The sequence below is a fragment of the Arachis stenosperma genome, chromosome 9, assembly GCF_014773155.1.
Source record: "Arachis stenosperma cultivar V10309 chromosome 9, arast.V10309.gnm1.PFL2, whole genome shotgun sequence".
Taxonomy (NCBI): Eukaryota; Viridiplantae; Streptophyta; class Magnoliopsida; order Fabales; family Fabaceae; genus Arachis; species Arachis stenosperma.
The window spans coordinates 66,698,051-66,716,123 of NC_080385.1; the positions used below are offsets into that span (position 1 = coordinate 66,698,051).

An 18,073-nucleotide genomic window follows, 5' to 3' on the forward strand; every position below is an offset into this window, starting at 1 on the left:
TCTGGCATTTAACGCCCAAAACACTACCCTTTTGGGCGTTAAACGCCCAGCCAGGCACCCTGGCTGGCGTTTAAACGCCAATTTTCCTTCCTCACTCGGCGTTTTGAACGCCCAGTTTTTTCTGTGTAATTCCTCTGCTGAATGTTCTAAATCTTCAATTCTCTGTATTATTGACTTGAAAAGACTCAAATTAGAAATTTTTTGGATTTTTAATAATGAGGAATAATCAAAATGCAACTAAGATCAAATAAACAATGCATGCAAGACACCAAACTTAGAAATTTGTATACTATTGACACTAACAAATGAGAATGCATATGAGAAATAACAAAACACACAAGACAAGAGAATTTAAAGATCAGAACAAGGAAATCATCAAGAACAACTTGAAGATCAATGAAGACACATGAATGAATTCAAAAAATGCAAGAAGAACAGAAACATGCAGTTGACACCAAACTTAAAATGAGACACTAGACTCAACAAGAAACATACAATATTTTTGGTTTTTATGATTTTGTAATTTTTTTGGATTTTTCGAAAATTAAGTGGAACAGAAAATAAAGGTATCAAAATTCTTAATGAGAATTACAGGAATCATGCAATGTTAGTCTAAAGCTTTAGTCTAAAGGAATTAGACATGGCTAGCCAAGCTTCAACAGGACATTGCATTCAAGAGCTAAATTGATGAGAATCAATCAGCTTTGGTGACGATAAGAACATCACCTTGAAACACTAGAATTCATTCTTAAAAATTCTGAAGAAAAATACCTAATCTAAGCAACAAGATGAACCATCAGTTGTCCAAACTCATGACAATCCCCGGCAACGGCGCCAAAAACTTGGTGCACGAAATTGTGATCATCAATGGCGCCATCAACATGGTAAGCTCAATTGCAATCTCAATTCTTTATCACAACTTCGCACAACTAACCAGCAAGTGCACTGGGTCGTCCAAGTAATAAACCTTACGCGAGTAAGGGTCGATCCCACGGAGATTGTTGGTATGAAGCAACCTATGGTCATCTTGTAAATCTCAGTCAGGCAGATTCAAATAGTTATGGAGGATTTATGAATAAAGCATAAAATAAAGATAGAGATACTTATGTAATTCATTGGTGAGAATTTCAGATAAGCGTATGGAGATGCTTTGTCCCTTCCGTCTCTCTACTTTCCTACTGTCTTCATCCAATCCTTCTTACTCCTTTCCATGGCAAGCTGTATGTTGGGCATCACCGTTGTCAGTGGCTATAGTCCCGTCCTCTCAGTGAAAATGTTCAACGCGCTCTGTCACAGCACGGCTAATCATCTGTCGGTTCTCAATCAGGTTGGAATAGAATCCATTGATTCTTTTGCGTCTGTCACTAACGCCCAGCCTTCAGGAGTTTGAAGCTCGTCACAGTCATTCAATCATTGAATCCTACTCAGAATACCACAGACAAGGTTTAGACCTTCCGGATTCTCTTGAATGCCGCCATCAATTCTAGCTTATACCACGAAGATTCCGATTAAGAAATCCAAGAGATATCCACTCAATCTAAGGTAGAACGGAGGTGGTTGTCAGGCACACGTTCATAGGTGAGAATGATGATGAGTGTTACGGATCATCACATTCATCAAGTTGAGGAACAAGTGATATCTTGGAACAAGAATAAGCTGAATTGAACAGAAGAACAATAGTAATTGCCTTAATACTCGAGGTACAGCAGAGCTCCACACCTTAATCTATGGTGTGTAGAAACTCCACCGTTAAAAATACATAAGAACAAGGTCTAGGCATGGCCGTGAGGCCAGCCCCCAAAGCGTGATCAGAAGATTCAAAGATCTCAATATGATCAAAGATCCAAAGATGAAAATACAATAGCAAAAGGTCCTATTTGTAGAGAACTAGTAGCCTAGGGTTTACAGAAATGAGTAAATGACATAAAAATCCACTTTCGGGCCCACTTGGTGTGTGCTGGGGCTGAGCATTGAAGCTTTCATGTGTAGAGACTTTTCTTGGAGTTAAACGCCAGCTTTTGTGCCAGTTTGGGCGTTTAACTCCCATTCTTGTGCCACTTCCGGCCTTTAACGCCGGGCAGTTTTAAGCTGATTTGGAACGCCTGTTTGGGCCATCAAATCTCGGGGAAAATATGGACTATTATACATTGCTGGAAATCTCAGGATGTCTACTTTCCAACGCCGTTGAGAGCGCGCCAATTGGGCTTCTGTAGCTCCAGAAAATCCACTTTGAGTGCAGGGAGGTCAGAATCCAACAGCATCTGCAGTCCTTTTCAGCCTCTGAATCAGATTTTTGATCAGGTCCCTCAATTTCAGCCAGAAAATACCTGAAATCACAGAAAAACACACAAACTCATAGTAAAGTCCAGAAAAGTGAATTTTAACTAAAAACTAATAAAAATATAATAAAAACTAACTAAAAAACATACTAAAAACATACTAAAAACAATGCCAAAAAGCGTATAAATTATCCGCTCATCAGAGACCTTATGTATTTTACTCTTCTTTAGTCCTTACTTGTTTTTGGTTGCTTGAGAACAAACAACAGTTTAAGATTGGTGTTGTGATAAGTGAATTTCTTATATGCTTTTTCATAGCATTTTCATATTATGTTTTGTTAGATTTTATTAATTTTAGTAAGTTTTAGTATGTTTTAGTGCAAAATTCACTTTTTGGATGCTACTTTGAGTTTTTGTGATTTTCCTATGATTTTAGGTGATTTTTTGGACAAAATTAGCAAGATTGGCAAAGTCTTGTTCAAAGCTGAAGAAAGGATAGCAGATCTTGTTAAATCCTGACCTTTGTGCATTTCAATGAGCATATCATGAAGTATAGAGATCTTGTTAGAAAGCTAACTTTCAGAGCTTTCCAGTCATATATGATAGTTTATACTTCTTTTCCAAATCACTGCCCATAACTGGTGTTGAACGCCCATATTTGGCGTTCAACGCCAAAGAAGGATCAAGGCTAAATGGTGAATGCCCAAAATTGGCGTTCAATGCCACCAAGGGACCAAGGGAGCAGCACGTTCACCTCCTAGCTGGTGTTCAACACCCAAACTCCATGTTGAACACCAGGCTTATGACAAGCACAAGACCAAAGTGGGCCCAAAGTGGGTTTGTCGCACTCTTAAGCTTAGTTTAGTTTACCTTTGTACTTTTTAATTTTAAATTAACATCTTTTAGGGTTAGCATCTCCTATATAAAGAGGAGATCACTTAGGTTTAGATGAATCAACTTGTATCATACTTTCAGATCTAAGTTTTCTCTGTTAATTATAAGCAACTAAACCTCCTAGATTAAGGTTAGGAGCTCTGCTGATTCCTATGGATTAATAATTTTACTATTACTATTTCAATATGTGTTTGATTCCATTCTATGATGTATTGTCGTTCTTCATCTAATGAATCTGGGGTGGAACGAGAGTATGATCCCTTATTCTACTTGAGTTCTCTATAAGTCCTGACCTGGATAGTATTGAGCTAAAGCTTGAGAATGTATCACCTAGACCAATAACTCACTGGATGCAAAAACTTCCAAACTCTATTTTTGCATGATTTCTCCATTTTTTAATGCTTTTTCCTCATTTCTCCAATCCATACTTGCCTTGGAAACCTGAAATCACTCGACAAATACATCAAGGCATCAAATGGAATTAAAGTGAATAAAATTTAGCAATTATAAGGCCTAAAAAGAATGTTTTCACCTTCAAGCACAATTTAGGAAGAAATCATGAAACTATGCTATTTTAATGGATAAATGCAAGAAAAGTTAATGAAATACATCCAATTAGAGCAAATAAATACCATAAAATGTGGATTCATCATCCACCCAGTTTCATAAAATAAAGAACGAAAGTAATTCTTGAAACTGAATCAATACATTAATTAAAATAGAAAAGAAATAGTCTCAATCCATAGAAATAAATAGAGCTCCTAACCTTAACCAAGGAGGTTTAGCGGCTCATGCTTCAGAGAGAAAACAAGGGTTCAAAAAATGTCAATGTGCAGAAGTGAGAAGCTCCCCTAAAGGGTGAATCTTTTCCCTTTTATATCTAACCTAATTTGATTTCAAACTAAAATAGAATAATAAATTATAAACCTAAAAGATTTTTTTTGTAAATAAAAATTACAAAAATAAAAGATAAAAAAATAATTAAAAGCTATCAAACTAAAGATGCTCCAAGAGTGAAGTTTGATATGGATTTCCTGGCGCTAAATGCCAGGCTTGGCGTTTAGCACCCAAAAGGGGCAAAACACTTCTGATCTCGCTGAGTTGCTGGCGCTAAATGTTAGCTTGGCATTTAGCGCTCTACTGGGTGAATGACCCAATTTCTCGTACGTCATGATCATACTAGAAACGAAGCACTATCAACTTGTCTTGCTAATTATTATCTATCATTTATTATATGAGTCCAATTCGTTGTTAAAAGCATGGTTATTTTGCGAGGTACTCTTTTTTTTAAATGTTTGATCTAAAGTTCAGAATTAATAAGCAGAATCATTCATTACCAGTTCAAAAGTAATAACAAATAAAGTTGTTATAATCAACCACACTTATATACATCTCAAGGAGTTAATAACGTTCAGTTATTCAACCCTTATTAGAGTATAGACATTTAGTTAGAACACCCATAGATATAATTAGATAATAACTATATACATAGATATACATACAACATCCCAAGCCCTGACCTGTTCAAGAAGTCCCTAAACTGGCACTCAGGCTAGCCTATACTATATACTTACCTAGTCCCTCTAAATTACTAAAGCGAGGGAAAGTATATTCTAGGTCTTTAATACTCGAGTCTGGTCGAATGTCATCAAAATGGTGGTACATATTCTACTACCCCTCTGCACGATCATACATCATCTTAAAGCATATCACTGGTACTTTATTGAGTGGCCGCACAACAGCAACAACATACAGAAGACTTAGGTTAAAGTTCATAGATAAACGGGTATTGATTTCGGATGGTCTATCGGTATAGACATATAAACAGATAACGGAGTTCACTCTAGACTCAGAAGACTACATAGAGCAAATTTCTCCTTGTAGAATGATCATTAGTGAACTACGGAAAGGTACTTCTACTTCCATCTGAAGGGGGAATGGAGAGAAGGGGTAAGAACTGGGGAATTCTTAGTAAGGCCAGGGTTATTAGTTAAGTTCATTAATTTCGTGTTGTTTAGCAGACGGATAGCAAAAAACTGAAAAGCAATGATAAACCACTATTTTATGGTTTATATTGTGCTAAATTGAGTGATTTCTCATCCATTATTCTCACGCTTATTCATAGAAATCGCATGTTTTACATTTTCCTTCCTGATTTTGTGCTATGATAGAAAATATGTTTCTTTGGTCTTAATTTAACTATTTTAATCCTCTCTTATTACCATTCAATGCCTTGATATGGGTGTTAAGTGTTTTCAGAGATTACATGGCAGGAATGGCTCAGCGGATGGAAAGGAAGCATGCAAAAGTGGAAGGAATACAAGAAACTGAAGGAATTGCCAAAGCTGTCAGCCTGACCCCTTCGCACTCAAACGGTCATAACTTGAGCTACAGAGGTCTAAATGAGGTGGTTTTAGTTGCGTTGGAATGCTAACATCCGGGTTTCACAAGATATTTAATTTTTCATAGCTGCCTCGAAGATAGGCGACGCGCACACGTGAATCACGCAAATGCGTGACTTGGAAAAAATGCAATCCGCGTGACTTTGCAGCGACCTGAACATTGGGGGCAATTTCTGGGCAGTTTTTGATCTAATTTTTGGCCCAGAAAACAAATATTAGAGGCTATAAAGTGGTGGAATGCATCCATTCATAAACACAACATTCAAATTCACAATTTCAGAATTAGATGTAGTTTCTAGAGAGAGAGGTTCTCTCCTCTCTCTTAGGATTTAAGATTTAGGATTATTCTTCTTCATTCCAGGTTCAATGTTACCTTAATTTATGTTTCCCTTCTACTTTTAGATACTCTAATGATTTTACTTATATTTGACTCATGTTGCCAAATTGGCTTATGAACCATTTCATGTTAGATTTGAATTTATGTTTAAATATAATTTGAGGTATTTTGGATTTATGATTTTTACTTAGCTTTTTATATTCTTGGCTTTAATTGATGAATTGATTAATTGGAGACACTTGAGTTATCAAACTCATTGTGATTGATAATTGTTATCTTTGCCAATTAATTTGAATTCCAATAACTCTAGCCTTTTCTTAGAAATTGACTAGGATCTGAGGAATCAAATTGATTCATCCACTTAACTTACCTTCATAGTTAGAGGTTAATAAGGTGGGAGGAAAATCCAATTCTCATTATAATTGATAAGGATAACTAGGACAGGACATCCAGTTTTCATATCTTGTCAAGAGTTTTTCTAGTTATTAATTTATTTTTCCTGTAATTTATTTCCCTGTTCAACCTTTCAAAAACCCAAAAATATTGTTTTTCGTAACCAATAATAAATCATACTTCCCTGCAATTCCTTGAGAAGACGACCCGAGGTTTGAATACTTCGGTTATAAATTTTATTGGGTTTTGTTACTTGTGACAACCAAACTTTTGTACGAAAGGATTCTCGGTTGGTTTAGAAACTACTTACAATGCGATTATATTCTTGTGAATTTCTTTACCGATAGAAATCAGTTCGTCAAAATGGCGCCGTGTGCCTTATTATTGGTTATTGTGAATATTTGCTTTTGCTTGTTTATTTGTTTTTATTTTTAATTTTTATTAGCTACTATGAATTCTCACCACTCTGGTTTCAAGTTTGATTCCATTGTTGTTGTAAGGAATGGAAGCTATAATGAGAACAAGCATCAAAGTTGGAAGAATCAAAGATAAGAGGAGCCACAAGGATTTGATCAACCCTCTATGCAACAACCCCCTCCAATGCGCTATCACCAACAACCATTCTGTGATGCATACCAGGACAATAGTTATAGTGGACCCTTTCATAACAACCAACCTCCACAAAATCACTATGGTCAAGAGAGATTCCGAGGTGGACCCCCTTGTAGTTACCAACAAGCCCCACCCTATGCTTATGAACCACCTCCATAACATACCTTTGAACCACCAAAATCACAAGCCCCTTACCACCAAACACTCCCATATGACCCTGACCCACATCCACCACACCAACCACCACATGAACCATACCCAGGACCACCACCTCAATATTCACCATCTCCATATCCTTATCAAGAAGAACCACCTTCCTACCATGCACCCTTTCTCCAAAATAATGAACCCTTTTATCCACCCCAACCTCCACTGAATGACAACACCTTTGGTGTTATTCACCAAGGGCAAACAGAGCTTCATACCACACTTGCCTCTATCACTAGTCTCACCTCTACTCTTCAAGCTCTTATATCTCGCGTGGACCAATCATCTACCCCCAATAGTCAACCCTTAAGCTCTAGTGCACTTCCTTTTCAACCATAGAATGATCTCTCCATCCCATTACCACCATCCACGAAAGAGCACCCACATCCATCAACCTAAGAGCAAGATGATACCAATGATGCTATTGACATGGAACAAGAGAGAATGGATCATCTTAGGGACGCAATGAATCAGTTACACGCAGCCTTATTTCCAGACGAGCAAGAGGAGACCCAAAAGGTAGAGATAGTGGATACCCTTGAAGATGAAGGAGTAGATGAAGGGAGTTGTCATGGAAAGGTAATCATCAAGGAGGAGTACGATTTTATGCTAAAACAACTGGACAAAGCCGCAGTAGTTAAAGGGGAAGTGGTTGAAGTCTTAGGAGATGTGGAACCTCCATGGGAAAGTCAAGTCATAGAGCCTTCTTTCAAGACCGTTACATTTGATGTTGAGGAGGGTGTACAACCTCCAAGGCATGTCATGGTTAAAGACTTGGAAGAGGTTGATCAAGAGATGTAGATTCAAGAAGAAAAAGTACAAACTCCCATGCCCTTGGAAAGCAAAGAAGAGGAGATTGAATTGGAAGAAAGCTACCAAGAGGAAGAGGTTGAAATTGAAGAAGCTTACAAGGAGGTGGAAGTTGTCAAAGAAAAGCACGAGGGAGTGGAGCTTGCAAGATCATTAGATACACCTCTCCCAAGGCCATTACCATCCAACACAACATTCAAGTGGGTAAAATTCTTATCCTTAACCATTACTTTCTCACTTGAATATGGGCTATTGGAGACGGATAGTCAACTTAGAGCTCTCTATGGCATCAAGAGTAAGAGGAAGATGGTTAGTGGTAAGAGTTGTCCTGCAAGGTTCAATATGGTTGCATGCTCCAAATTGAAGTGTAAGATTTGGTATAGAGCTCAATTGAATGGGTCTCAGAAGTTGTTTGGACGCTTCAGTGAGAATTCTAGTTGCTTGCCACCCGGTTCAAGCAATAATGATCAACACAAAGACGGGTGCAAAAGCATGGTTTGAGACCCCGGAATTCAGTCTAGCAATCAGCACTCTTGGGGCCTTGTCACTTGCTTAATCCTGCTTGAAGGCTCTTTGAGCCTAGTTTGGGATCCCGGAGCTATTGGAATTAAAAATATTGGTGGAGATTCCTGGATGAGTTCAAGCACAAGCCACCATAACAAGGAGCCCACTAAATGTCCAACTTAAGGACTTTAACTAAAAGTGCTAGGTGGGAGACAACCCACCATGGTCTGATCGTTCTTTTCCAGTCTTAGTTTTATTTTACTTTGTTTTCTTCTTAGTTTTATTTTATCCTATTTTTATTAGTGCTCATTCATCATGTCAGCATCTGCATTCTGCATTCTGCATATTAAAAAAAAACGAAGAGCACGCGACGCGCCAGTGTTGCTGACGCGTCCACATCATATGTGCATGCGAAAAAAAGGAAGAATGAACAGAGAGTCACACAGGAGCGTGGCTGGAGGCGTGCCTTAGGCACCAACGCGTCCACGCGTACGCGTCCCTGAAGCGTCCGCGTCACTTGAGAAAACAGCCTCCCACACGTGCGTGACACCCACGCGCATGCGTGAGCCTGCAAAATCGACATAAAAGAAGTATGAACAGAGAGTTAGGATGGAGTGGTACTGGAATGGTGCTGGAAGCCCAAAGCCATATCACGCATACGCGTCCTTGACGCGTTCACGGCATTTTCTAAATCAGACCATCCACCCGTGCGCGTCCCTCACGCACACGCGTCAGTTGAATTTTTGGCAATAAGTGCGCATGAGACAGAGAGTTACGCGGGCGCGATGCTCCTCTGGCGCCAATGGCACAAATTAAGTCACACGTATGCGTGCCCTACGCATACGCATCATCAGAAAATTTTGCAACTCACGCGAATGCGTGCTCCATGCGTCCGCGTCGCCTGCGCCGCATAACTTATCTAAATCAGCGCCAGAAATCTTATCCTTTCTTCACCTATCCTTATTTTTCCTTCCTCCTCTCTTCCTTACTTCTTCTTCCTTTCTTTCACTTCTCATTCCTCACTCTCATTCTATTTTACTTAATTTATTTGCATACTTTCGTTCATTACATTTTAATTACGTGCATATTTTTATTTTCTTTTCTAAAATTATTATTTTTCCATTGGTGTTAAATTTTCTTATTCAACTGTTGTATTTTTTCTGGTATTATTTTGGTGCTTAGTAACTTGTTTTACAATGTTGGATGATATTATTTTTCTGTCAATGTCAATCTTTTATGATCCATGTATTCCTTTTGGGTTGACATGAATTTATATTGTGTTTCATTATCTACTATCTCTTCTCAATTGTTGCAATTTGTGCACTATTGATATGCCATTTGCTTCTACTGTTTTCTCACTTGCATGTTGTAGCTACCATGTAATTGAGACCCTTATTATTTGGCATTAACACCCATATTTTAATTGTTTTCTATCTTTGTTTCTGGGTTACTTTTCTTCTTTTCCTCTTCTTTCAGGCTGGCTACCGAGAAGGAAAAGGAAGAACTTCTTTATGGGGCGACAGACAAGTCCACCTGCACAATCTTTGGAGAAAAGTATCAGTTGAAGCAACCCGTCCACTTGCACATCTTGGCATGCACCGAGGACGGTGCAATCTTTAAGTGTGCGGAGGTCGATACCGATCTCCGTGGGTTAGTACCTTCCTGCCTCAACACCAATGTTTAAATTTTCTTTGTTAAATTAGTTTTTGCATTTGCATGTTTGTTTGATTTTGTGCATATTTTACCACTTGGTTGAAGTAATATTTTCTTTTTCAAGAAACTTTTTATAGCATTTCACTAATTTGAATTAAACTTTTTGAAAAACTTGTTTGAAGAAATTTTATTTTGGAACATGGTTTTAGAGCTCGAACACACAAAACCAGTGAGATTTTGAGTCTACTTGATTGGTTGCATCTTATCAACCAATATTTTATTTTTTTGGTGTGTGTTGTTCTCTCTAAAATTGTGATCTTTGTCTTGCTTGATTTTATATTTCCATTGTTTAATGTATGCATGTACTTCTGTGATTGAGGCCTTGTTTCACTAAGCTTACATACCCATATAGCCTTAACCTTTCATTATCCTTTGCAAACCAATTTGAGCCTATTTTACCCCTTTTATTCTTTACTTTAGCACATTATTAACTCTAAGCGGAAAACAATAATGTCCTTAATTTGAACCCTTGGTTAGCTTAGACTAGTGAGAGTACTTATGATTTAAGTGTGTGAAAAGTGGGTTTGGAAACATTTGGTTTAAGAATTAGGTGTTATATATCTTTATGAAAATGTGAAAGAAATGTTTAGGATATGTTCATGCATTCAATAATTTAATCATATGCATTGAGAAAAACAAAAGAAAAAGAAAAAAAATATATATATATACAAAAATAAATAAATAAATAAATAAAGGATAAAAAGAAAAGAAGCAAGAGCAAATAATAAAAGGGGACAAAATGCCCCAAAGTAAATGGTGAAAGCAATGCATATGTATTGTACTCGAAAATTAGGATGCTTGAATATGTGGAAAACATGGTTAATGGATTGTTAGATGTGGTATTATGATTATATGGATTGTCCTAAGTTAGGTGAGAAGTTTAGGTTAATTAAGGATTCAGATTTTAGTCCACTTAACTGATAAGCGGATAATTTATACGCTTTTTGGCATTGTTTTTAGATAGTTTTTAGTATAATCTAGCTACTTTTAGGAATGTTTTCATTAGTTTTTATGCTAAATTCACATTTCTAGACTTTACTATGAGTTTGTGTGTTTTTCTATGATTTCAGGTATTTTCTGGCTGAAATTGAGGGACCTGAGCAAAACTCTGATAAAAGGCTGACAAAGGACTGCTGATGTTGTTGGATTCTGACCTCCCTGCACTCGAAATGGATTTTCTAGAGCTACAGAACTCCAAATTGCACGATCTTAACGGCGTTGGAAAGTATACATCTAGAGCTTTCCAGAAATATATAATAGTCCATACTTTATTCGTGATTATATGACGTAAACTGGCGCTCAACACCAGTTCCATGCTACATTCTGGAGTCAAACGCCAGAAACACGTCACGAACCAGAGTTGAATGCCAAAAACACGTTACAACTTGGCGTTCAACTCCAAAAGAAGCCTCTGCATGTGTAAAGCTCAAGCTCAGCCCAAGCACACACCAAGTGGGCCTCAGAAGTGGATTTCTGCATCAATTACTTACTTCTGCAAACCCTAGTAGCTAGTCTAGTATAAATAAGACATTTTACTATTGTATTCAGTGTCTTTTGACCACGTTACATCTTTGGTCTCATTTTTATTCCATTATTCATCTTAGGAGACTATTGATCACATTTTGGGGGCTGGCCATTCGGCCATGCCTGAACCTTCATCACTTATGTATTTTCAACGGTGGAGTTTCTACACACCATAGATTAAGGGTGTGGAGCTCTGCTATACATCGAAGTTTTAATGCAATTACTACTATCTTTTATTCAAATTCAATCTTATTTCTATTCTAAGATACTACTCGAACTTCAATCTGATGGATGTGATGATCCGTGACACTCATCATCATTCGTCCCTATGAACGCGTGCTTGACAACCACTTCCATTCTACAAGCGAAAGCTAGAGTGTGTATCTCTTGGATTCCTGATGCACGATGCATGGTTGCCCTCGCCTGACAACCGAGCCTTCCATTCCGTGAGATCAGAGTCTTCGTGGTATAAGCTAGAATTGATGGCGGCATTCATGAGAATCCGGAAAGTCCAAACCTTGTCTGTGGTATTCCGAGTAGGATTTTGGGATTGAATGACTGTGACGAGCTTCAAACTCGTGATAGTTGGGCATGATGACAAACACAAAAGAATCAAGAGATTCTATTCAGACATGATCGAGAACCGACAGATGATTAGCCGTGTCGTGACAGAGCATTTGGACCTTTTTCACTGAGAGGATGGGATGTAGCCATTGACAACGGTGATGCCCTACATATAGCTTGCCATGGAAAGGAGTAAGAAGGATTGGATGAAAGCAGTAGGAAAGCAGAGATTCAGAAGAAGCACAGCATCTTCACACGCCTATCTGAAATTCCCATCGATAATTTACATAAGTATTTCTATCTTTATTTTTAGTTTATTTATTATTATTATTCGGAAACTCCATAACCATTTATTATCCGCCTGACTGAGATTTACAAGATGACCATAGCTTGCTTCATACCAACAATATCTGTGGGATCGACCCTTACTCATGTAAGGTTTATTACTTGGATGACCCAGTGCACTTGCTGGTTAGTTGTGCGAGGTTGTGAAGAAAGTGCTGAGTTAGTAAATGCGCATACCAAGTTGAATGCCATTATTAGAGATCACAATTTCACCTACCAAGTTTTTGGTGCCGTTGCCGGGGATTGTTCAAGTTTGGACAATTGACGGTTCATCTTATTGCTCAGATTAGGTAATTTTCTTTTTGTTTTATTTTCAAAAAAAAAATTTCAAAAATCTTTCTAAAATTTATCACCTATTTTCGAAAATTTTCAGAGTTTTCAAGAATGAATTCTAGAGTTTCATATAACATGTTTTAGCTTCGCTAGCTATTAAGCCATGTCTAATTCATAGGATTTTGACTGAGGACTTTGAATTCATTACTTCCTTTTTCTTATATGTTTTTCGAAAAATATAAAATAAAATCTAAAAAAAAATTGATAAAATCATAAAATCAAAAATATTTTGTGATTCTTGTTTGAGTCTTGTGTCATGTTTTAACTTTGGTGTCAATTGCATATTCATCTTGTTCTTGCATTTTTCGAAAATTCATGCATTCATAGTGTTCTTCATGGTCTTCAAGTTGTTCTTGGTAAGTCTTCTTGTTTGATCTTTAAATTTTCTTGTTTTGTGTTGTATGATGTTTTTCATGTGCATTTTTCCATTCATAGTGTCTAAACATGAAAGATTTCTAAGTTTGGTGTCTTGCATGCTTTCTTTGCATAAAAATTTTTTCAAAAATATGTCCTTGATGTTCATCATGATCTTCAAAGTGTTCTTGGTGTTCATCTTGACATTCATAGTGTTCTTGCATGCATCATGTGTTTTGATTCAAAATTAAAAATTTAAAAATAAAAAAATATCTTTTCTTTTTTTCTCTCAAAATTTTGAAAATTTGGGTTGACTTAGTCAAAAATTTTTAAAATTAGTTGTTTCTTGTAAGTCAAATCACATTTTCAAATTTTAAAATCTTATCTTTTCAAAACTTTTTCAAAAATCAAATCTTTTTCATTTTTCTTTTATGATTTTCGAAAATTTCAAAAATTATTTTAAAATCTTTTTCAAAAATCAAATCTTTTTCATCAATTTCAATTTTTAAAATTAAATCTTTTTTTATCATATCTTTTATATCATATCTTTTTCAAAATTTTATCTTTGTTTTTCAAGAATTTGATTTTAAAATATTTTTTTATCTTCTTATCTTTTCAAATTTGATTTCCAAATATTTTTCAACTAACTAATTGACTTTTTGTTTGTTTCTTATCTTTTTCAAAACCACCTAACTACTTTTTCCTCTCTAATTTTCAAAAATGTCTCGTTCCTTTTCAAAATTCTTTTAATTAATTAATTGTTTTAAATTTTAATTTTAATTTTATTTCACCTTTAATTTTTGAAAATCATTAACTCCTCTTCAAAAATTGTTTTCGAAAACTTCTCTCTCTCATCTTATTCTATTTATTTATTCATTTACTAACACTTCTCTTCATCTCCAATCTCTGCCCCTATCCTCACCCGTGTTTGGATTCTCCTTTCTTTATTCCCTTCTTCTTCTACTAACATAAAGGAATCTCTATACTGTGACATAGAGGATTCCTCTTCCTTTTCTGTTCTCTTCTTTCTTATATGAGCAGGAACAAGGAAAAAGGCATTCTTGTTGAAGCTGATCCAGAACCTAAAAGAACTCTAAAGAGGAAACTAAGAGAAGCTAAATTACAACAATCTAGAGACAACCTTGCTGAAATTTTCGACCAAGAAAAGGAGATGGCAGCCAAACCCAACAACAATAATGCAGAAGGATGCTTGGTGATTATATTGCACCTACGTCCAAGTTTGATGGAAGAAGCATCTCAATTCCTGCCATTGGAGCAAACAATTTTGAGCTGAAACCTCAATTAGTTACTCTAATACAACAGAACTGCAAGTTTCATGGACTTCTATCAGAAGATCCCTACCAATTCTTGACTGAGTTCCTGTAGATCTGTGAGACTGTTAAGACTAATAGAGTAGATCCTGAAGTCTACAGGCTCATGCTTTTCCCTTTTGCTGTAAGAGACAGAGCTAGAACATGGTTGGACTCTCAACCTAAAGATAGCCTGGACTCTTGAGATAAGCTGGTCACGGATTTCTTGGCTAAGTTCTTTCCTCCTTAAAAGCTGAGCAAGCTTAGAGTGGATGTTCAGACCTTTAAACAAAAAGATGGTGAATCCCTCTATGAAGCTTGGGAAAGATACATGCAGATAACCAAAAGATGTCCTTCTGACATGTTTTCAGACTGGACCATGATAGATATATTCTATTATGGTCTATCTGAGTTCTCTAAGATGTCACTGGACCATTCTGTAGGTGGATCCATTCACCTAAAGAAAATGCATGCAGAAGCTCAAGAACTTATTGACATGGTTGCAAATAACCAGTTCATGTACACTTCTTAGAGGAATTCTGTGAATAATGGCACGCCTCAAAGGAAGGGAGTTCTTGAAATTGATGCTCTGAATGCCATATTGGCTCAGAACAAAATGTTGACTCAGCAAGTCAACATGATTTCTCAAAGTCTGAATGGATGGCAAAATGCATTCAACAGTACTAAAGAGGCATCTTCTGAAGTAGAAGCTTATGATCCTGAGAATCCTGCAATGGCAGAGGTAAATTACATGGGTGAACCTTATGGAAACACCTATAATTTATCATGGAGAAATCATCCAAATTTCTCATGGAAGGATCAACAAAAGCCCCAACAAGGCTTTAATAATGGTGGAAGAAATAGGCTCAGCAATATCAAGCCTTATCCATCATCTTTTCAGCAACAGATAGAGAATTCTGAGCAGAGTACCTCTAACATAGAAAATTTAGTCTCTGATCTGTCTAAGGCCACTTTAAGTTTCATGAGTGAGACAAGGTCCTCCATTAGAAATTTGGAGGCACAAGTGGGCCAGCTGAGTAAGATAGTAAGTGAAACTCCTCCTAGTACTCTCCCAAGCAATACTGAAGAGAATCCAAAAAGAGAGTGCAAGGTCATTGACATAATCAAAATGGCCGAACCTAGGGAGGAAGGAGAGGACATGAATCCCAATGAGGAATACCTCATGGGACATCTCTCAGGCAAGAAGGAGTCCCCTATTGAGGACCTAAAGGAAGCTGAGGCTCATATAAAGACCATAGAGATTCCATTAAACCTCCTTCTGCCATTCATGAGCTCTGAAGACTATTCTTCTTTTGAAGAGGATGAAGATGTAACTGGAGAGCAAGTTGCTCAATATCTAGGAGCTATCATGAAACTGAATGCCAAGTTGTTTGGCAATGAGACTTGGGAAGGTGAACCTCCCTTGCTGATTGGTGAACTAGATACATGGGTTCAACAAACTTTACCTCAAAAGAAACAAGATCCTGGTAAATTCGTGATACCCTGCACCATAGGCACCATGATCTTTGAAAAGGCTTTGTGTGACCTGGGGTCAGGCATAAATCTTATGCCACTAGCTGTAATGGAGAAGCTGGGGATCATTGAGGTACAGCCTGCCATATTTTCATTACAAATGGCAGACAAGTCAGTAAGACAAGCTTATGGATTGGTAGAGGACGTGTTGGTAAAGGTTGATGGCCTTTACATCCCTGTTAGTTTCATAATCTTAGACACTAGGAATGAGGAGGATGAATGCATCATCCTTGGAAGACCTTTTCTAGCCACAGCAGGAGCTGTGATAGATGTTAACAGAGGAGAATTAGTCCTTCAATTGAATAGGGACTACCTTGTGTTTAAGGCTCAAGGATCTTCTTCTTTAACAATAGAGAGGAAGCATGAAAAGCTTCTCTTAGTACAAAGTCAAACAAAGCCCCCACAATCAAACTCTAAGTTTGGTGTTGAGAGGCCACAGCCAAACTCTAAGTTTGGTGTTGAATCCCCACATCCAAACTCTAAGTTTGGTGTTGGGAGTCTACAACATTGACCTGATCACCTGTGAGGCTCCATGAGAGCCCACTGTCAAGCTAGTGACATTAAAGAAACGCTTATTGGGAGGCAACCCAATTTTTATTTATCTAATTTTATTTTTCTTTTATTGTTCTTTTATGTTTTACTAGGTTCATGATCATGTGGAGTCACGAAAAAAATACTAAAATTAAAAACAGAATAAAAAAAACAGCAGAAGAAAAATCACACCCTGGAGGAAGGACTTACTAGCGTTTAAACACCAGTAAGGAGCATCTGGCTGGCGTTCAATGCCAGAACAGAGCATGGACCTGGCGTTGAACGCCAGAAACAAGCAGCATCTTGGCGTTTGATTACCAGGAATATACCCTGAGGAGAGCTGGCACTGAACGTCAGAAACAAGCTTGGAACTGGCGTTCAACGCCAGAAACATGCTATAATTGGGCGTTAAACCCCCGATATAAGCATCACTTTGGCGTTTAAACACCAGAATTGTATGCAAAGGCGTTTTACATGTCTAATTGGTGCAGGGATGTAAATCCTTGACACCTCAGGATCTGTGGACCCTACAGGATCCCCACCTACCTCAACTCACATTCTCTCCTCTTCTTTACATTCATCCTCTCTTCCCCATAAACTCTCTTCCCCAAAAACCCTTCACCAATCACCTCAATCCACTCTTTCCCACAAAACCCACATACCTTCAAAATTCAAAATTTCTTTCCCACCCAAACCCACCCTAAATAGCCGAACCTACCCCCTCTCCCCTCACTATATAAACCCCTCCACCCTTCTTCATTTTTCACACAACCCAACCCCCTCTTTTACACCTTGGCCGAATACACCTTCCCCCCCTCTCCTCTATATTTTCTCTTCCTCTTCTTCTTTTCTTCCTTTTTTTGTTCGAGGGCGAGCAATATTCTAAGTTTGGTGTGGTAAATGCATAGCTTTTTATTTTTCCATAACCACCTATGGCACCTGTTCCGAGGGTTACCTGAAACGTGTAGCTCGGTCGTTCAGGCAAGGTCCGAGGTAGGGGTCTGTGACCCGAGCTTGGTGTGCTGAACGGCGGGGGGATGTACCTGCAATGACACTCCGATGCTTAAGTTAGCATGGGTCCAAGCAGATATCGAGTAGAATTAGAGTGTGTGTTATACCTGGGTGCTCCAGTGTATTTATAGTAGTTGGTCGTGATCATCCCTGGATAAGATATTCTTATCTTATCTTATCTTTTGGGAGTTTTATCTTTATCTCTGTGGAACCGCCTTTCCTAGGCCTTTTCGGCCTTTAGGTTTTGGGCTTCGCTCCTTTTTAATGGGCCTTTTCCTTTGTTGGTCCGAGGTCCGACCTCAGGCGTGGGCCTTTGGGACGAGGTCGGACCTTCTGTGGATTAGCCGAGTTAGGAGAGCTCGGTCAGGGTATGAACAGTGCCCCTGCCCGAGTTCGTCCTTTTGAGAGGTCGAGCTC

The 18,073-nt window shown here is 37.8% G+C and overlaps 1 non-coding gene across 1 annotated transcript; it reads right to left on the reverse strand.

Moving 5' to 3' along the window:
• Positions 1-14,840: 14,840 nt before the first annotated feature.
• Positions 14,841-14,944, reverse strand: LOC130952660 (small nucleolar RNA R71). The gene has a single exon (XR_009074838.1). It is a non-coding gene; the product is annotated as a small nucleolar RNA R71 (small nucleolar RNA).
• Positions 14,945-18,073: the final 3,129 nt, after the last annotated feature.